We start from the raw sequence: 16,852 nt of genomic DNA, 5'->3' as shown, positions 1-16,852 counted from the left end.
GTGGAGAACACGTTTCTACAAGATTTCAAAAGAGAAGTGCTCTGAATGGATCATTGCCCGCCCCAACATTACTGAGAGACAGGAAAATAGAATGTCAGGCCAGCAGAGGGTTGGTGCATTAATGTTATGTGAGTCTAGAAGCCTCGTGTGAGAAGGAGGGAATGGATGGCCATGGGAGCAAAGGTTAGACCAAGGTGTCCCTTCCTCCTGCCTTCCTGTCAAGTAAGTAAAACTCTTGATAAAAACAAAGAAAGAAACAAACAAAAACAGTGCCAAGGACAGAACTATGGGGACTCAGACTATGCGGACAAGATCATCTTATGAGGAGGCAGCAATGGGAGATGGTCAAACCCAGACCCCGATCTATTGATTCTCTTCCCTGGGGGGCCATCTCTGTACTCCTTTAAATCAGCAGGAATGACACAAATAAGAGGCTGAGTTGAGGCTTCTCTCCACTAAGGGCGCATTAACAGCCAAATAGCTGACACCTAGAAGGCAAAATGAAATTGCAGAGAAAAGTACCCTGATAGCTGAGGAATGCAGCCATTAATAAAAGAAAGGTAATAAACGGAATTATTCATACTAGATGATAGGCAGATTTTAAAAATTGAAATAGGTATAATATATACAATCAAAGAGTGACAAATAGTATATTAACATGAATATAACAATTTTTTAAAAGATCAAGTAAAAATACTAGGTAGGAAAAATATAACAGTTTAATTAAGGAATTCAAAGAGACAAAAAACAGAATGGATACAAACAAATTTGAACCAGTGAACAAAAGATCAGGTTGAGGAACTATCTCACAAGGCATCAAGAAGAAATAAAGTGAGGAAAAATAAACTAGAAAAGGTAAGAATAATGAAAGCAAAAAGTAGGGATTTTAACAGGAGTTCCAGAAGGAAAGAAAAAAGTAAACAGAGGGAGATGTGGTAGACTGTAGCACTACGCGGTCCCCAATGAACCACACCTCTCATAATGTAGAGTTAGGCCCCCCTCTCACACTGATGCTGAACTTGATCATGGGCTTTACTTTGACCAATGGGATATCAATAAAGCAAGTAGAGATGTAAGTACCTATGCTGGGTGTGATCATGTGAATTACCCTGATTACTGTGACAAACGTAACATCAGTAAACTTGAAGCGAGCAGAGACTTAAGAAGCCCTTGTGTACACTGTCCTGACTGTGTGAGGCAGCCTAGTCTAGCCTCCTAGGATGAAAGACCCCATGATGAGAGAGGCCTAGTCATCCCAGCTGTCCGGAGGAGCCTAGTTCCCTGGATTCCCTTCAGCTGAAAGCAGACACAGGAGTTTGCCCCATGAAACCAATAGAACCTCCCAGACAACTCAGAACCTTAAGAAATCATTGTTGCTCTTTTAAGCCACTACGTTTTGGGGTAATTTATTATGCATGCAGCAATAGCTAATTCATACAGGAGGTATAGATAAATAATGACCAAAAATTCCCAGGGTAAAAGATTTTAGACTGAAATAAAAAATATTTGAGACTGAAAGGCTGATACAGTGCAAAAAAGATAAGAAAAAAAATTATCTAATATTTATAGTGGAATGTAATAACTTCACATTCCAAAAGGCAATTCTAAGAGCATGTAGAAAGAGAATATATATCTTACAAAACAACATGAATTCACTTGACATTAGATATCTAAATGGTGACACTGAAATCAAGAAGTCAATGGAGTATTCTTTTCAAGGAGAAAAAAAGGACTTCTAACATAGAATTAAACTATCCCATTTAAACATGAGGATTCAATAAAGATATTCTTAGGTAAACAAGGCTACAGGAACTTTAAAATATTCCTGGACCAAAAATATTGGTGTAGATAATATTTGGTCCAGGAATAAACTGGACCAAATATTCCTGGACCAAATAAAATAAAAATATTCCTGGACCAAAAACTAATGAATTAAGTTAACAACTCAAAAAGTTAAATATAATAAATAAAAACAAATCTATTTAAACAAATATATATAATATATAAATATATATCATGAAGAAAAAAAATCTTTTATTTGAAAAGATTTATAAGGTAGACAAACTTCTGGCAAGAGTAATAAGAAAAAAAAGTGAGACAATAAAATAAATAAAACAGAATAATAAGGAAAAAATACCTAAAGACACAGCAAAGATCTTAAACATAATCAGAGTGTCATGAAGATCTATATGCTAATAAATTTGACAACATAGATGAAATGGCAGTTGGGGGACTCCTCAGGCAAAATTACTGAGGCAAGAAGAAATAGAAAATTGGGGGCAGCGGCGGAATAGGCTGGGGCAAGTCGCACTCGCTGCCTTCTACCCTGAAGAGAGACGCGGGGGGGAGGCAGGTGTGGAGAGCGGCTCTGCGCTCTCCCCATCGCTCCACTCACGCCCCAGTGTAATGAGGGTCACCGCCTCCCCCCAGCCAGCACAGGATGGGGCGCGGGGCACGGTTGATGCTGGCCCAGGATGGATCAGACCTGTGAACTACCTAGAAGAAATTGTCTGCTGCCCTTTTCCAATCCACTGAATTTAGATGCCCCTGAAGACAAGGACAGCCCTTTCGGTGATGGTGAATCCAATTATTCTGAGCCACTTCATAGGTGTACTATGCAGTTACATACTGCCAGTGAAAAATCCCCAAATGCTTATGGACAAGATTCTCCATCTTGTTACATTCCACTGCGGAGACTACAGGATTTGGCCTCCGTGATCAACGTAGAGTATCTAAATGGGTCTGCTGATGGATCAGAATCCTTTCAGACCCTGAAAAAAGTGATTCAAGAGCTCAGTCGCCAATTGTTTGCACTTCCCTGAGTCCTGGTGGTCCAACAGCACTTGCTATGAAACAGGAACCCTCTTGTAATAACTCCCCTGAACTCCAGATAAAAGTAACAAAGACTATCAAGAATGGCTTTCTGCACTTTGAGAATTTTACTTGTCTGGATGATGCAGATGTAGATTCTGAAATGGACCCAGAACAGCCAGGCACAGAGGATGAGAGTATAGAGGAGATCTTTGAGGAAAGTCAGACCAATGCCACCTGCAATTATGAGCCTAAATCAGAGAATGGTGTAGACGTGGCCAGGGGAAATGAACAAGACAGCACACCAGACAGTAGACACGGTGCAGTCAAATCACCATTCTTGCCATTAGCTCCTCAAACTGAAACACAGAAAAGTAAGCAAAGAAATGAAGTGGACGGCAGCAATGAAAAAGCAGCCCTTCTCCCAGCCCCCCTTTCACTAGGAGATATAACCATTACCATAGAAGAGCAATTAAACTCAATAAATTTATCTTTTCAGGATGATCCAGACTCCAGTACCAGTACATTAGGAAACATGCTAGAAGTACCTGGAACTTCATCATCATCTACTTCACAAGAATTGCCATTTGTAAGCAGTTTTTGGTACAACTTAAATATATACATAAATGTATATATACAGGCAACTTAAAGCGAAACTATAAAAACCAATTATAACTAATTGGTTTTTGGTTGTTTATCAGTTCACAGATGAAAGCCTACTGCTAATGATAAGCTCTTTGGGGAAATTTTACTTTGATTTAAAAAATTTTCCTCTATTGTATGAGTTTGGTTCTTTTTTGATTCTTCCCAGTTAACTCTCCATTGAGGACTGGCTAAGAGTTAAACTCTTAAGGGCATTTGATTGAGTTCAGATTTAAATGTTCAAGATGGAGGTATACATTTGTTTAGCTTTTTCTTTTTTAAGTGGGCTCGGCTTTGGTTTGCCGGTATTACGGGTACAGGTGAACCAGTTAATTACCTGGAGTCCTGTTTCTGTGTAAGGCATGGCTTATATTTTTAGTTGATGGGGTGACTTTTTGCTGCAGGTTGAAATGCATTGTGGGTAAACATTCAGAGTAGCTAAGATGAGAAGGCCTTCTTGGACATCAGTCAGAATTTAAATTAGGCTAATTTTCCTGAACTACGTATTGTACAGAATCCTATGCTTCAGGTAACTGCCACCATCAGAGTAGGCTCTTGAACCTTTCCTAGTTTTAAATTTTGAAGTGTATATAAATGTGTGGTATGGGTGTATGTGTATAGAAATGGAAAAAAATTTAATTTGAGTTACTCAATAGTGCTATATATTACTGTTAGATTGTGGTAAATGATAAAGTTTTTTAGAAGTTGGATCTTATGCAGAATTTTTTGACTATTCCTAGTTGGCTAAATGATCAGTTAACTTTTCTTAGCCTCAGTTTAATCACCTTTAAAATCTGATTGTTTTAACTTGATTGTTACAAGATTCCTTTCAGCTTTAAATATTTGATTCTGATTTTGTTTCTGTCCAGACACATTGTCATGGTCACCTGTAATGTCACCAAAGAGGATACCATTTCCTCCCAACATATCTCTGAAATATTATGTAAAGATTTAATCAGAGAAGATTTTATGGTGTGTGTTGATAGTTTTGAGTGCATTAAACATTCATTTTACTGTAAAAAAGGAAAAGAAGAAATAGAAAATTGGAATCAAACACTATAAATTAAAATAGTCATCAAAAGCTCTCTACCTAAACACACACATACACACACACACACACACACACACACACACACACACACACACAAGTAAATTTTACCAAACTTTCAAGGAATGAACAGTCACTATCATCAAAGATGTTCCAGAAAATTTTTAAAGGTTAAAAACTCCCTAACTCATTTTATGAAGCATATAGGAACCAGGTTCCAAAACTGGATAAGAAGTACAACAAAGCATCTTCTATACCAATAAGATCCAGCTGAAAAAATAATATAAGATACTATTTACAATAGCCAAAAAGCAATAAGGGAATCTAAGAATTAACCTAAGAATAAAGAACTTCACCAAGAAAAAATTTAAACTCTATTAAATAACAAATGAATTTGCATAAATGAAAAGATATGCCATGTTTGTGGATGGGAAAATGCGAAATTATAAAGAAGTAATTCTCCCCCAAAACTATGTATCTAATATAATCTCAGTAGTACTTTCAAAATATTTTAAGATAGTAAATGTTATATAGAATAAAGGTCTATAAGTAGTAAAGCAATTTTGAAACTAATGAATAAATGGCAAGAGGGAAGCATGAGAGGAGAGAAGTAGGAGAGGCCTCACTATATCAGATATTAAGTTTATAATATAAAGCTGTAACAACACTATCAACAGATGAATGGATAAAGATGATGTTGTATATATACATACAATGGAATATTAGCCATAAAAAAGAATGAACTAATGCCATTTGCAGCAACATGGATGGCCCTAGAGATTATCACACTAAGTGAAGTCAGACAAAGACAAATATATGATATCGCTTATATGTGGAATCTAAAAAAATGATACAAATGAACTTATTTACACAACAGAAACAGACTCACAGACATAGAAAACAAACTTAAGGTTACCAAAGAGGGAAGCAGGGGAGGGATAAATTGGGAGTTTGGGATTAACAGATACACACAACTATATATAAAATAGATAAGCAACAAGGACCTGCTGTATGGCACAGGGAACTATATTCAATATATTGTAACAACCCATAATGGAGAAGGATCTGAAAAAGAATAGATATATATGTGTGTGTGTGTGTGTGTGTATATATATATATATATATATATATATATATTTAGTTATATATATAACTGAATCACTTTGCTGTATACCTGAAACTATCACAACATTGTAAATCAACTATACATCAATAAAAATAATAAAAAATAAAGCTGTAACAATAAATATATTGATACACTGCAAAACAAAACTCAGTGAAGGTAGACTGGAAACAGTGGGATCAGTTGCAATCTTGGATGATTACAAAAGTGCAGGCAGAGAATGGTGAGGCTTGGCATTATCCTGATGGAACAGCAGTGGGAACAGCACAGCAGGGGTGCTATGAGGTATATGTCATGAAAATGTCAGGAGGGATTTCTGACTGGATGGATATGGGGGTTAAGGAAAAGAGAAGATCGGGTTGTGTGACAGGAGCTGAGCCTGGCTAGATAGACCAGGGATAGACTGTGTAGATCCTTTATAGGAAGTTAATCTCAGAAAGGTTAAGTTTAGGGGCAGCAGAGAGAATGATGAACCAGAATAGAGGGAGAACAGTTAGGCTAACTGGAGAAACACCCATTAAACTGTTTCAATATTCAGGTTGAAGGACTGAACTAAGACAGTGGGAATTGGGAGGGGAAGGGGGAATTCGAGACAGGAGATATTTAAAATGTTGAATCTGAGTGACTTGGTAGATTAGCTGAAAGAGGATGGTGAGGGAAGGGGGTGGTTCAAGGAAACTGAGTTGTCTAGCTTTGTTAGGAGGTAAGTGGCAGCAGCATTAACCAAGATAGGAAATTCGAGGCGCACTGTTTTTGCTAGAAATTAATCTAATTTTGAACATGTAAGTACGGATGCTTCCAATTACACATGTCCAGTGGGTAATTAGAAATGTAGGTTAGGGCTAAGCATATAGAATTGAGAACCACCAGAGTTTGGGAATGTAACCGAAGCCATGGATATGCCTAAGATTTCACAGAAAATCAATATGGAAGGTAAATGTCAGGTGGTCGAGTTCTCCAGGAGTCTGTGGTCTAAAGGCAGAAATTAGTTCTGCCTTTCAGAGGTGCAGGGAATGCTGGGAAAAGTGAGAGTCACATTTGGCGACTGTCAGATCACATCTGCTCTCTGTGGTGTGTTTTCCTCACTGACTGACAATCAGACACAAAAAATATATGCAACACATCAAACAGACAAATCCACTCTGCATGGATCTGCCTAAATATTTAGACACAGCCAGGAAGTGACAGAAATTATTAAGAAATTGAAATTCCAATCACTAAAGGTGATCAGTGAAAGAGAAAACATCTCTCGTTCCATCTCGACTGATGATCTCATTCATCATCAGACCAGTGGTTGATTTGTCACATCGAGAATGGGGAAAGGACAGTTCAACAAATGTGGAAGTTCTCTATTTAACTGATTGTTTATACCTCATCCCTTAATTCTCCTTTGGTGAATTTTCTTCTTATGACGTCCCAACACGAAAGGGTAGACTGAGGAAGTGAGCAAAGGGCAAGGCATAGGTAGGGTTAAAAGGATACTAAATTTGGCATCAGAAGATTGAGCTCAAGTTCCAGCTCCGCCGGTTCCTACGTGTGAGACCCAGGCTCCCCGAACCTGTTCTTATCTATAACATAAGAATATTAATTCCTGACATACCTACCTCACAGGGCACATGAGAGTCAAGAGCTAATGGATGCCAATTTTCGAATTGCATTCTTCTGGGTTCCAGGCTTCCTCAGTGGTCCCTCAGAAGCCACAACTCCAGGGCGGAGGGAGGGGAGGAATTATCCACATGGGCAGGGCTCTGATGTCTTCTGGTCTGGCTACACCACAGCAGCTCCACTTTTATCTGCTTTATATCATGAGGTGCCAAAGGAGATTTTGTTTGAGACTATGTATCTACTGCTAAAAACATCCTTGAAACTCACTCCTACATATGAAAGGTCCACACATAAACATGAACTATTATCATTAGAGTGGAAATTCACTGCCCTGGATAAATGTTGGATGAAAAAGAACATGTATCTGAAATTAGCTTTTTGGATTATCTGTGCTCTGCAATTGTGGTATCCTCTCTTGAACTTCATTATCAGATAATTAAGAGTTCCCTGTGTGTGAATTTTTATTATAATAATTATAACTTGGCTCCTAGTACTGCCCTGAATTACATCTCCTATAACAACCCTGACTTATTTATCTTGATTACATCTGTGGGTGGGGTGCTGAGCAGCTGGGCGAGGACTGTTACCATCTTCCATTTTCCTGGTTTAATCACGATTCCCCTTCCTGCAGCCCAGGAACTGATAGGAAGAGGCAGGGTCCCAACGTTTCCCCACTGCAGAGACACCATTCATGAGAGTAAACTGCCCCCCACCGCCCAGAGTTCCTGCGAGAGAACTCAATGTCCCTCCAGGTTTCGGCACATTATTGCACACCATTAGACAAGGCACTATCACAAGGGAGGGTACCAAGGTTGAGAAGCAGAGCTTAGGTTTTCTGCAGGCAGATCATTGATGACTTCCCTCTGGTGTGTCTTAATAGGATTCCCAGGAGCTCAGGCTCTGAATGGTCTGTAGTGCTGATCTGCTGAGGAAAGGGAAATGGGTTAACAAAGGAAAAATTTCAGAGCTGCTCTAGTTTTCAAAAGAGCGGCATAAATCCTGATCGGGTTAGTGACCATGGAAGCCGGAGGTAGTTAATTATTATTCATGGGTAAGAATATCAAGTTACCCATAAGTCCCTCCTTTTCAGCAATAACATCCAAGAAACACCAGTCAGAAATAAAGGGAGCATTTAATTTAAGAAAGCTCTTAAATTCTTAATTATCTTAGCCTCTGAAGACGGCAGGCCTTTCTCGAGGCAGTAGCTTTTGTAGTCAACTTTTTCAAAAATCTGCTTCCACCTCCTCAGGGATGTGTCACACAGCAGCTTGTTCTCTTCAAGTGTTGGTTTCTCTAATGCCACCCGGACATCCAGCCAGGACACCAGGAGGAAGCATTGCAGGGTTTTTTCCATTTCTTCTCAACCAGAGAAAAGGGAGGATTGGAATAGTGTTTCCTAAAGTCATATTCAAGGCCTAGGTGGCCTCTGTCACAGTAGGAAAATGACAAAAGTTTTGGGTCTCTAAATGGGAAGCAAGGAGATCTTATGGAGGCTGAAGGGAAATTCCAGAATCCTTCACTGGCACCAAGCTGGAGTAGGAAAGAGACGCAGAGCCCTGTTGGCCCCTAGAAGAGCCATAGCATCCCAGCTCCCATCAGCTTGTTTCATAGAGGTGAGAACAATGATAACTAAAGGGTAGGGAGCAAAGAATATGGTCTACATGTCGGAATTCATTTGGGAACTTCCAGAACCTTACCAGGAACCGCTGATTTCTTCCTCAGATAACAGAAGAACACAGGAATTGCCATATGAACCCCAAACATGATCCACCCAGCCTAGAAGTTGCTTTATCATGAAAACTCCAGAGGTATATTAGGGGAAGACATGCTGGCCCCAAAGCCTCAAATCCCAAATGTTTTCAGTGTCCAGCATGAGCATCTCTAAGAGCAAAGTCTCCGTAATTCAGAAGAGCTCTTCTGCAGTGTGGGCCGAGGAGAAGAAAAGGAAGCGGGGAAGAAAACCAGTCTTTGGGGAAAATCTATTTCGTACAAGGCTCTCTGATAGGTGTCTTTACACTGAGCACCTTTAAGGCTCCAACAACCTTATGAATTAGGTATTCCTAATCCCAATGTTTTAAATGAGGGACCTGAGAATTGGAAAGGTCAGGCACTGTGTCCAAGGTCACATCAGTAATACAGGGTAGAACGGAGTTTCTCTCTCTCATCCATTTCATTCAATTAACTAACTGCTAAATCCTATTGGTTCTGCTGCTTAACTGAGTCTCAGATCAGTCTCTGGTCTGACTGACCGGTCTTATTACTATGAGTCTAGTTCAGTCTGGACCATTGCAATGACCACTTAACTGGTCTCCCTACTTGTCTCAATACCCCTGTCCCCACCTCTGCCTGTCCCCCTGTCCCCACCTCTAGGCTCCCACGTCACCCTCCACTAGCCATACTTTCCCTTCTAAAATACAGAGCTGATCCTATTACTCTATGCTTAGAAACCTTCCATGACTCTGACATCTACATGATAAAGACCAAACTCCTCTGTGTGACTTACGAGGCCCCCCATGGCCCAATCCAGCAAGCTCCTCCAGTCTCTTCTCTGGCCACACCTATTCTAACCTTAGACTCCACATACGTTAAATTCTCTTGCAATTCTCCAACATGCTGTTTCATGTCATGGGACGTGTCCCTGAACTAGGATACCCTTACCACCTACCCTAGACTGTCTTGGTAAAGTCTATTTTCTCCTTTAAGTGCCAACTCGGAACATCACTTCCTTTGTGAAGCCCTGATACTCACAGGCTTAGATGCTCTTCCTCCAGGGCAGTAACTTATAAACAGGTCCTTTATAGCAGTGATGACATTATATCATAATTGGCTTTTTAAGTATATGTCTGTATCCTCACTAGACTGAGCTTTTTGTGGACAGGGATTGTGTCTCTTCATCCATTTACCTCTTGTATTTAACAGTGTCTTGCCCCGAGTAGGCACTAAATAAGAACTTGTCAAATAAAATGAATTGATTGATTAATGAGGGGAATTTTTAAAAACTCAGAGTGAAAAAAATGAATAGATGAAATTAAAAAAAAACAGGTTATCTGACTCAAAGCTGCACTATAAAGGAATTTTGAATCATTACTAAAATATTAGATTTCTTTTGTAAACACAGAAGGAACAAGAAAAATAACTATAGAATAAACTTGATATGTAAAATTTGAATTTAAAATAGACAAGGTAACATTATTATTCATTTCAATTTGCAAAGAGTATACACAGAACTGTGATTAAATTATATCATGTAATATTTCATAGTTTTCAAAGGATACTTATATAGTCTGCTTCATTTGAACTTAATGGCAACCCATGGGGTAAAACAGAGGAGGTATTTACTATCACCATTTATCATGTGAGGAAACTAAGGATCAAAGAAGAACTAAGGACACACCCAAAGTCATACAGAGGCAGAGAGAGAACAGAACCCAAGAATTCTGAATGCAAGTTTAGAATTCCTCCCTCCCTACTGGGTGACCTCTGATAGCAGGCTTTGATCATTTGACTGACAGTGAAAATGTACTATGATTTTCTAGTTTCCTGTTCTGACAGACTTCTTTAATCCCTTTCAGACAATAGGCAATTGGGTCCCATGCCCCTCAAGACCCAAGGCAGGTAAATTCCTTCAGGGTCAAGATTCTACTCCCTTAATCTTCCTAGCAAACAATTGGCACTGTGATTGATTCGGTGATCTCATTGTCTCAAGCTTTAGAGTCACCTTTCTGAAGACTGTGGCCAGAGAGGGTATAGGCAGGGCAAGGACAGAGCAAGGGTGGGAACAGAGAGCAGAGATGTAGTGAAGGGATATAGAAGGAGGCAGACAGACCTAGGGTGTACAAATTCTGCCTCTACCTACTCACTTTTCCATATAGATGTCCAGTTATTCCAGCATCATCCAGTGAAAACACTTTTCTTTCCTCAGTGGACTATTAATAGTGCCTTTGACTGTATAAATGGTCTATTCTTGGGTACTCTAGTTGGTTCTATTGATTTATTTTTCTTTCCTAATAGTACTCTGTCTTGATAGTGTAACTTTACTGTAAGTATTGAAGCCAGTGTAAGTCCTTAAACTTTGTTCTTTTTCCGCAATTCTTTGGGCAATCTTTGTATATAGATGTGAGAGTTTGAGAATTTCTACAAAAAATCTTGGTGGTATTATGATTGGAATTGCTCTGAATTGATAGATCAATATGGGGAGAATTGATATCTTAACAATATTGAGTCTTCCAATCCTTAAACATGGTACAGCTATCGATTTTTTTAGGTCCTTTAGAATTTCTCTTTTGTAGTTTCCAGTGCAGAAATCTGACACATGTTTTGTTAAATTTACTCCTAAGTATTATATGTTTTTGCTCTTATCGAAAATGGAGTTAGAGGTTTTTAATTTTTTTCATTTTTCAGTTCTACCTACTGAGAGCAAATGTGAATTTACCTTGGGGTTAATAAAGCTTAAGCCTCAGAGTTCTCCCTCCTGAAGATCCTTTGCAAGACCTTTGGAAACCCTAGCAGTTTTATAATCATAATTTTGTATTGTTTTTCTTAAATAGGGCCCTTTCTTAAATTGTAAAAAATTCAGACCACACAAACTTAGATTCGTCCCTTGTATGATGGTAATGTCCTTGACTTCTCTTAGAGCCTCAGTCCTCTTATCTGTAACGTTGGGATAATGCTACCTAACTCCTAGGATTATATTTCTTTATTGTGGTAAATGACATATAACACAATTTACAATTTAAACCGTTTTAAAGTGTACAGTCCAGTGGCATTTAAGTACACAATGTTGTACAACCATTACCACTATCTATTTCCAAGAATTTTTCATTACCCCAAAAGGAAACCCTGTATCCATTAAGTAATCACTCCCCATTCTTCCCTCCTCCTAGCCTCTGGCAACCACCAGTCAGTTTTCTGTCTCTATGGGTTTGCCTGGCTTCTTTCACTTAACATAATGTTTTCAGGGTTTCTCCATGTTGTAGCACGTATCAGTATTTCGTTCCTTTTTATGGCTGAGTGATATTCCATGGCAACATACCACATTTTGTTTCACTGTCCATCTGTTTATATACATTTGGGTTGTTTCCGCCTTTTGGCTACTGTGAATAGTGTTGCTATGAACATTGGTGTATAAATTTTTGTTTAAGTACCTGTTCCCAATTTTGGGGGGTATATACCCAGGAGTGGAATTGCTGGGTCATATGGTAATTCCGAGTTTAACTTGTTGAGGAAACACCAAACTGCTTTCCCTTGTAGGGTTGTTTTCAGGATCAAATTAACCAACACATTTGTACAGCTTTTAGTATAGTGCCTGGCACATAGGACTCAATAAATCACTGCTGAAAGATAAAATTCAAATTGTTCACAAGTTATCGGCAATAGAGTACATCTGCTGTAAAATACGTTATGTGTTGGAGGGAACAATTAGTCGCTGCTCTTCATCTTTTTGTGTGGAGGGGCTGCCATTAGAATAACATTCCAAGCCTTTGTTCCATCCCTTTTCTTACCCCTTCCAGGAAAAGAGGAGTGACTCTCTATCTGGCAGACCAAACAGGGCGTGCTAATGTCAGCCCATTTCACTCTTCCCTAAGGATCTACATGCTTGTAGGGAGCGGGTACTCAGTCTCCCGTACTCTGCCATAAGTTTTAAGGGGCAGGCCCCTGTAACAGAGGTCTGAGGCTGTTCAGGTCTAAGGCTGCCATAGCAGGGTGGTGGGTAAACTTAATCTGGGTCATAGTACCAGCAAGCACACTTGCTAACAGACCTAAGCACCTTCTCCAAACACCTTCCTCATGAGTAATAAAGATTTTATTGTTGACTACTCAATCATAAAAAAGAATGAAATAATGCCATTTGCAGCAACAAGATGAACCTAGAGATTATCACACTAAGTGAAGTAAGTCAGACAGAGAAAGACAACTACTATATGATATCAGTTATATGTGGAATGTAAAATATGACACAAATGAACTTATTTACAAAGCAGAAACAGACTCACAGACATAGAAAACAAACTTATGGTTACCAAAGGGGGAAGGGGGGGGAGGAGGGATAAATTAGGAGTTTGGGATTAGCAGATACAAACTACGATCTATAAAACAGATAAACAACAAGGGCCTACTATATAGCACAGGTAACTATATTCAATATCCTGTAATAAACCATAATGGAAAAGAATATGAAAAAGAATGTATATGTATAGCTGAATTACTCTGCTGTGCACCAGAAACCAGCACAACATTGTGAATCAACTATACTTCAATGAAATAAAGAAAGATTTAATTTTTGATTTACATTTGCCTGACCCCCGTGTGTCTCACACAATTGGTTCTGACAGTGGAAAGGATAAGGATATTACATACTGCTCCCCCCACCAAAAAAACCCTGAACATATCCAGAAAAATTAACAAGCCTATTTCTAATTCCCATGTTCTTCTACCTCAAATATAAGTAGGTTAAAAGACAAACTTTAAATTGAGATCAAATATAATGAGTGATTATTTGTGTTTTTTAGAGAGTTTTTTATTCTTTGATCTTGGAAAATTTGGAATTAAAATAGAAAGGCTTTGGACTATTGTGTGGTATTGTTATAGTAAACCTTGAGATAGAAAATGCTTTGCTTGCAATTCTTCATTGTGGAGAGACTTCATTTCAGAATCCCCATATTCTTAAATTAACAACCTTGAGATGGTATTTGTTTTCATTTTTGCACTTAATAGGGCATAATATCACATTCATTCTTTTTTCTCCTGGGGTGAGTGTAGAATTGTTAAGCAGTGAATGTTTTCTTTTTAATTCAATTCAATAAACATTTATTGAGCACCTGCTATGTGCCAGACACTGTGCCAGGCATTCTGAGGGAGGCCAAGATGAGTAACCTTCAGTTTCATATGCAAGGAGCTTTTAGTCTGGTGGCAGATGAAGGAAGATACTTACATAATCAAACACATGGTAAAATGTAGCTGATCTGGCTTTAATTGGGTTTCAGCCATTCGGTTTAGATGATTAAAATCAAATATGTGTCACCAAAGGAAATTGGATTCAGAATTCTTATTTTATTACCTATTCCCATGTTGGTTATCCTCCCTTCTGTCAGGCTAAATTCCTCTCTCCCTTTGGAAAATGACGTGTTTCCTATAGCTGCAAACATATCATGAACTATTCAACAAACAGTTTATTTTATCATTATGAACCATCCTTCAAGTAGCTTAATTGTTTAGTTGTTGCTGCTATTTCTCAAGTAGGTAGCAGGAAACATCAGGCTGATGAATGAACAAGCTAATGAATAAATAGAATCCTGAACTAAGGCTCAAAAACCATGAATTTTAATTTCATCTCAGCTGTATCCCATACAAAATTCCTTTCTCCAGAGCCACTTCCCAGCTCACACTGTCTAAGTTCACACGACACGTAGATTTAAAGGAGTAGAAAACAAAGTTATCCAGGGCGTCTATATCTAGGCAAACCTAGGTATGAACATATCCTGAAGGACAAATATAGGTACAGTCAAGGCCCAAATGAGAAGCAGCTGTAGCTAAATGATTTCGGATGGGGCTTTGAAGGCAGACTGCTCAGGCTTGAACTTGGCTATTTCACCTATTAGCTGTGTGATCTTGGGAAGGTAAGGTGACTTGATTTTTTCATCTGTAAAATAAGGGTAATCACAGTGTCTGCTTAATAGATTTGCTGTGGGGAATAAAAGTGAGTTAATATTTGTAGACATGTGCACTGGCCCCTGGCACATACTAAGGACCCAGGCACATCAGCTGAAACACAGTCACATGTGTGGAGGGATGAAAACACAGTCACAGAAGGAGGGATGAAAACAGAGCCCCCAAAGGACATGAAGAGGGCAGAATGAGGTGGAATGAAGTGAAACAAAAGAATGGGCAGAATGAAGGGAAAGTTATAAGATGGAAAAGAATATGAGGCAAATGCACAGCTCAGAGTGAGGTGATGATCCCATTGCAGAGTGGGGAAAGAAAGGAATGATGCCCTCCTGCTTCCTGTTCTATGTGATCTTGTGCAACTCACCTGACTTCCCTGCACCTCACACTTTTTCTCTGCGAAACAGATGGGAGGCAGTAGAGTATAGTGGTTAAATACCAGCATCACCACTGACCAGCTGTGTGACCTTGGGCAAGCCACTTAACCTCTCTGGGCCTTAGTTTCAACTGTTCCACGGGGATACTAATAGTTCTTACTTTGTAGGTACTATGGGATCGGGAAGTGTGTATTTAACTTGAGGTCTCAGGATATGTTTGTATATAAAGGCATTTTATAAACTTTGAAGGAACCCACCCCAATAAATACTAGGAATTACATGGCCTTCAAATTTATTTAGCATTTTTCATTTTGAAAGCACTATGGCCTAAATATTTTCTTTCTCTCATCATCCAACTGATTTTTGAAACTAATTGAGAATCTCAGTCAGTTAGAGAGATTTCATAGCTTCTATCTCTCCTGTCTGTGGACTGATTTCCTAGCTAACTCTCTCCCTCTGGATAGCTGTAAAAGCAAGAAGTACTGCCAGGACAGCTCTTATCAAAATATTTTAGCACTTCTGCATCTGGTCCTGGCCATAAAATAGAAGTGCAGAAACACTTATGTAAAGTTTTCAGAGCTGTGAAGGAAAAAGAGAGCTCTTATTTTATTGGCTCTGGTTTGTATATCTCCAGGACAGGAAGGAAAAAAATAACTTAAAGATTTAAAGCAAAAAGGCATTCAGTGAAAGAAACTTAAAGATATGACATGAGCACCAGCAACTAAGATAAACAAGAGAGGAAAAAAGAGTGAATGTTGTTGAGTGAATTATCTTTCCCCTGGGCTCTGTTCAGCTTTGTGTACCAAGTAAACTAATGAGCTGGGCCTGTGGGAGAACTCAACCATCCATATGCTAACAAATCAGCTTTCCACACAATCCTTCCCACCCTTGCCCAACTGCTGCGCTGGCGGCTCACATCCACACCAGCCAGTCTCCCGGGCCCCAAACCTCTTCCTCCTATTTTCTTTTGCAGCTCAGTTCTTTCTCTCCTAGCCCTTCTCATGATCAAATAGGAAATGGGTAAGACAGCATTCATTTAATATTTTTGGAGCATCTACCATGTTCCAGACACTGAGCCAGGATCCGGGGTATGAAGATGAATAAGACAAAGCCCTGCGCTCAAAGAGTTCCGTGAGCGACGGGAGAGACAAGCGCAATGCCCGTTGCAAGAACTAGCCCGGGGAGGGGGGATGTCCTGGGGGCACAGTTGAGGTGTTATCACTCTCTCTGAAGGCCTTGGAAAGACAAAAGCTTTCACTTGGCATTTCTCATAACAATTGTCTTAGATAGTCCTCATAGCCATTATGGGGAGGTACTGTTTTTATCACTTTATACATTAGAGAACCAAGCTCAATGTAATTAAGTAACTTGCTCAAGGTCACAAGTGACTGAATCTAAACATGACAGCAAGGCCTCTGTTCTTCCCAGTAACCTTATGTTGTTGGCATCAGACAGGATGATGATGCTGGTGAGACTCAGAGGAAAGGAGAACGGAAGGAAATCCTAGGTGAAATTGTGGGTAACACGTGGCAGAGAGGGAAGGCAGTTGCACAGAACAGGGAAGAGTGAACAGGAGATTATATG

This window comes from Tursiops truncatus, chromosome 1, assembly GCF_011762595.2.
Source record: "Tursiops truncatus isolate mTurTru1 chromosome 1, mTurTru1.mat.Y, whole genome shotgun sequence".
Lineage (NCBI taxonomy): Eukaryota > Metazoa > Chordata > Mammalia > Artiodactyla > Delphinidae > Tursiops > Tursiops truncatus.
The sequence above is the reverse complement of the archived record's forward strand: the minus strand, read 5'-3'. Positions refer to the sequence as shown.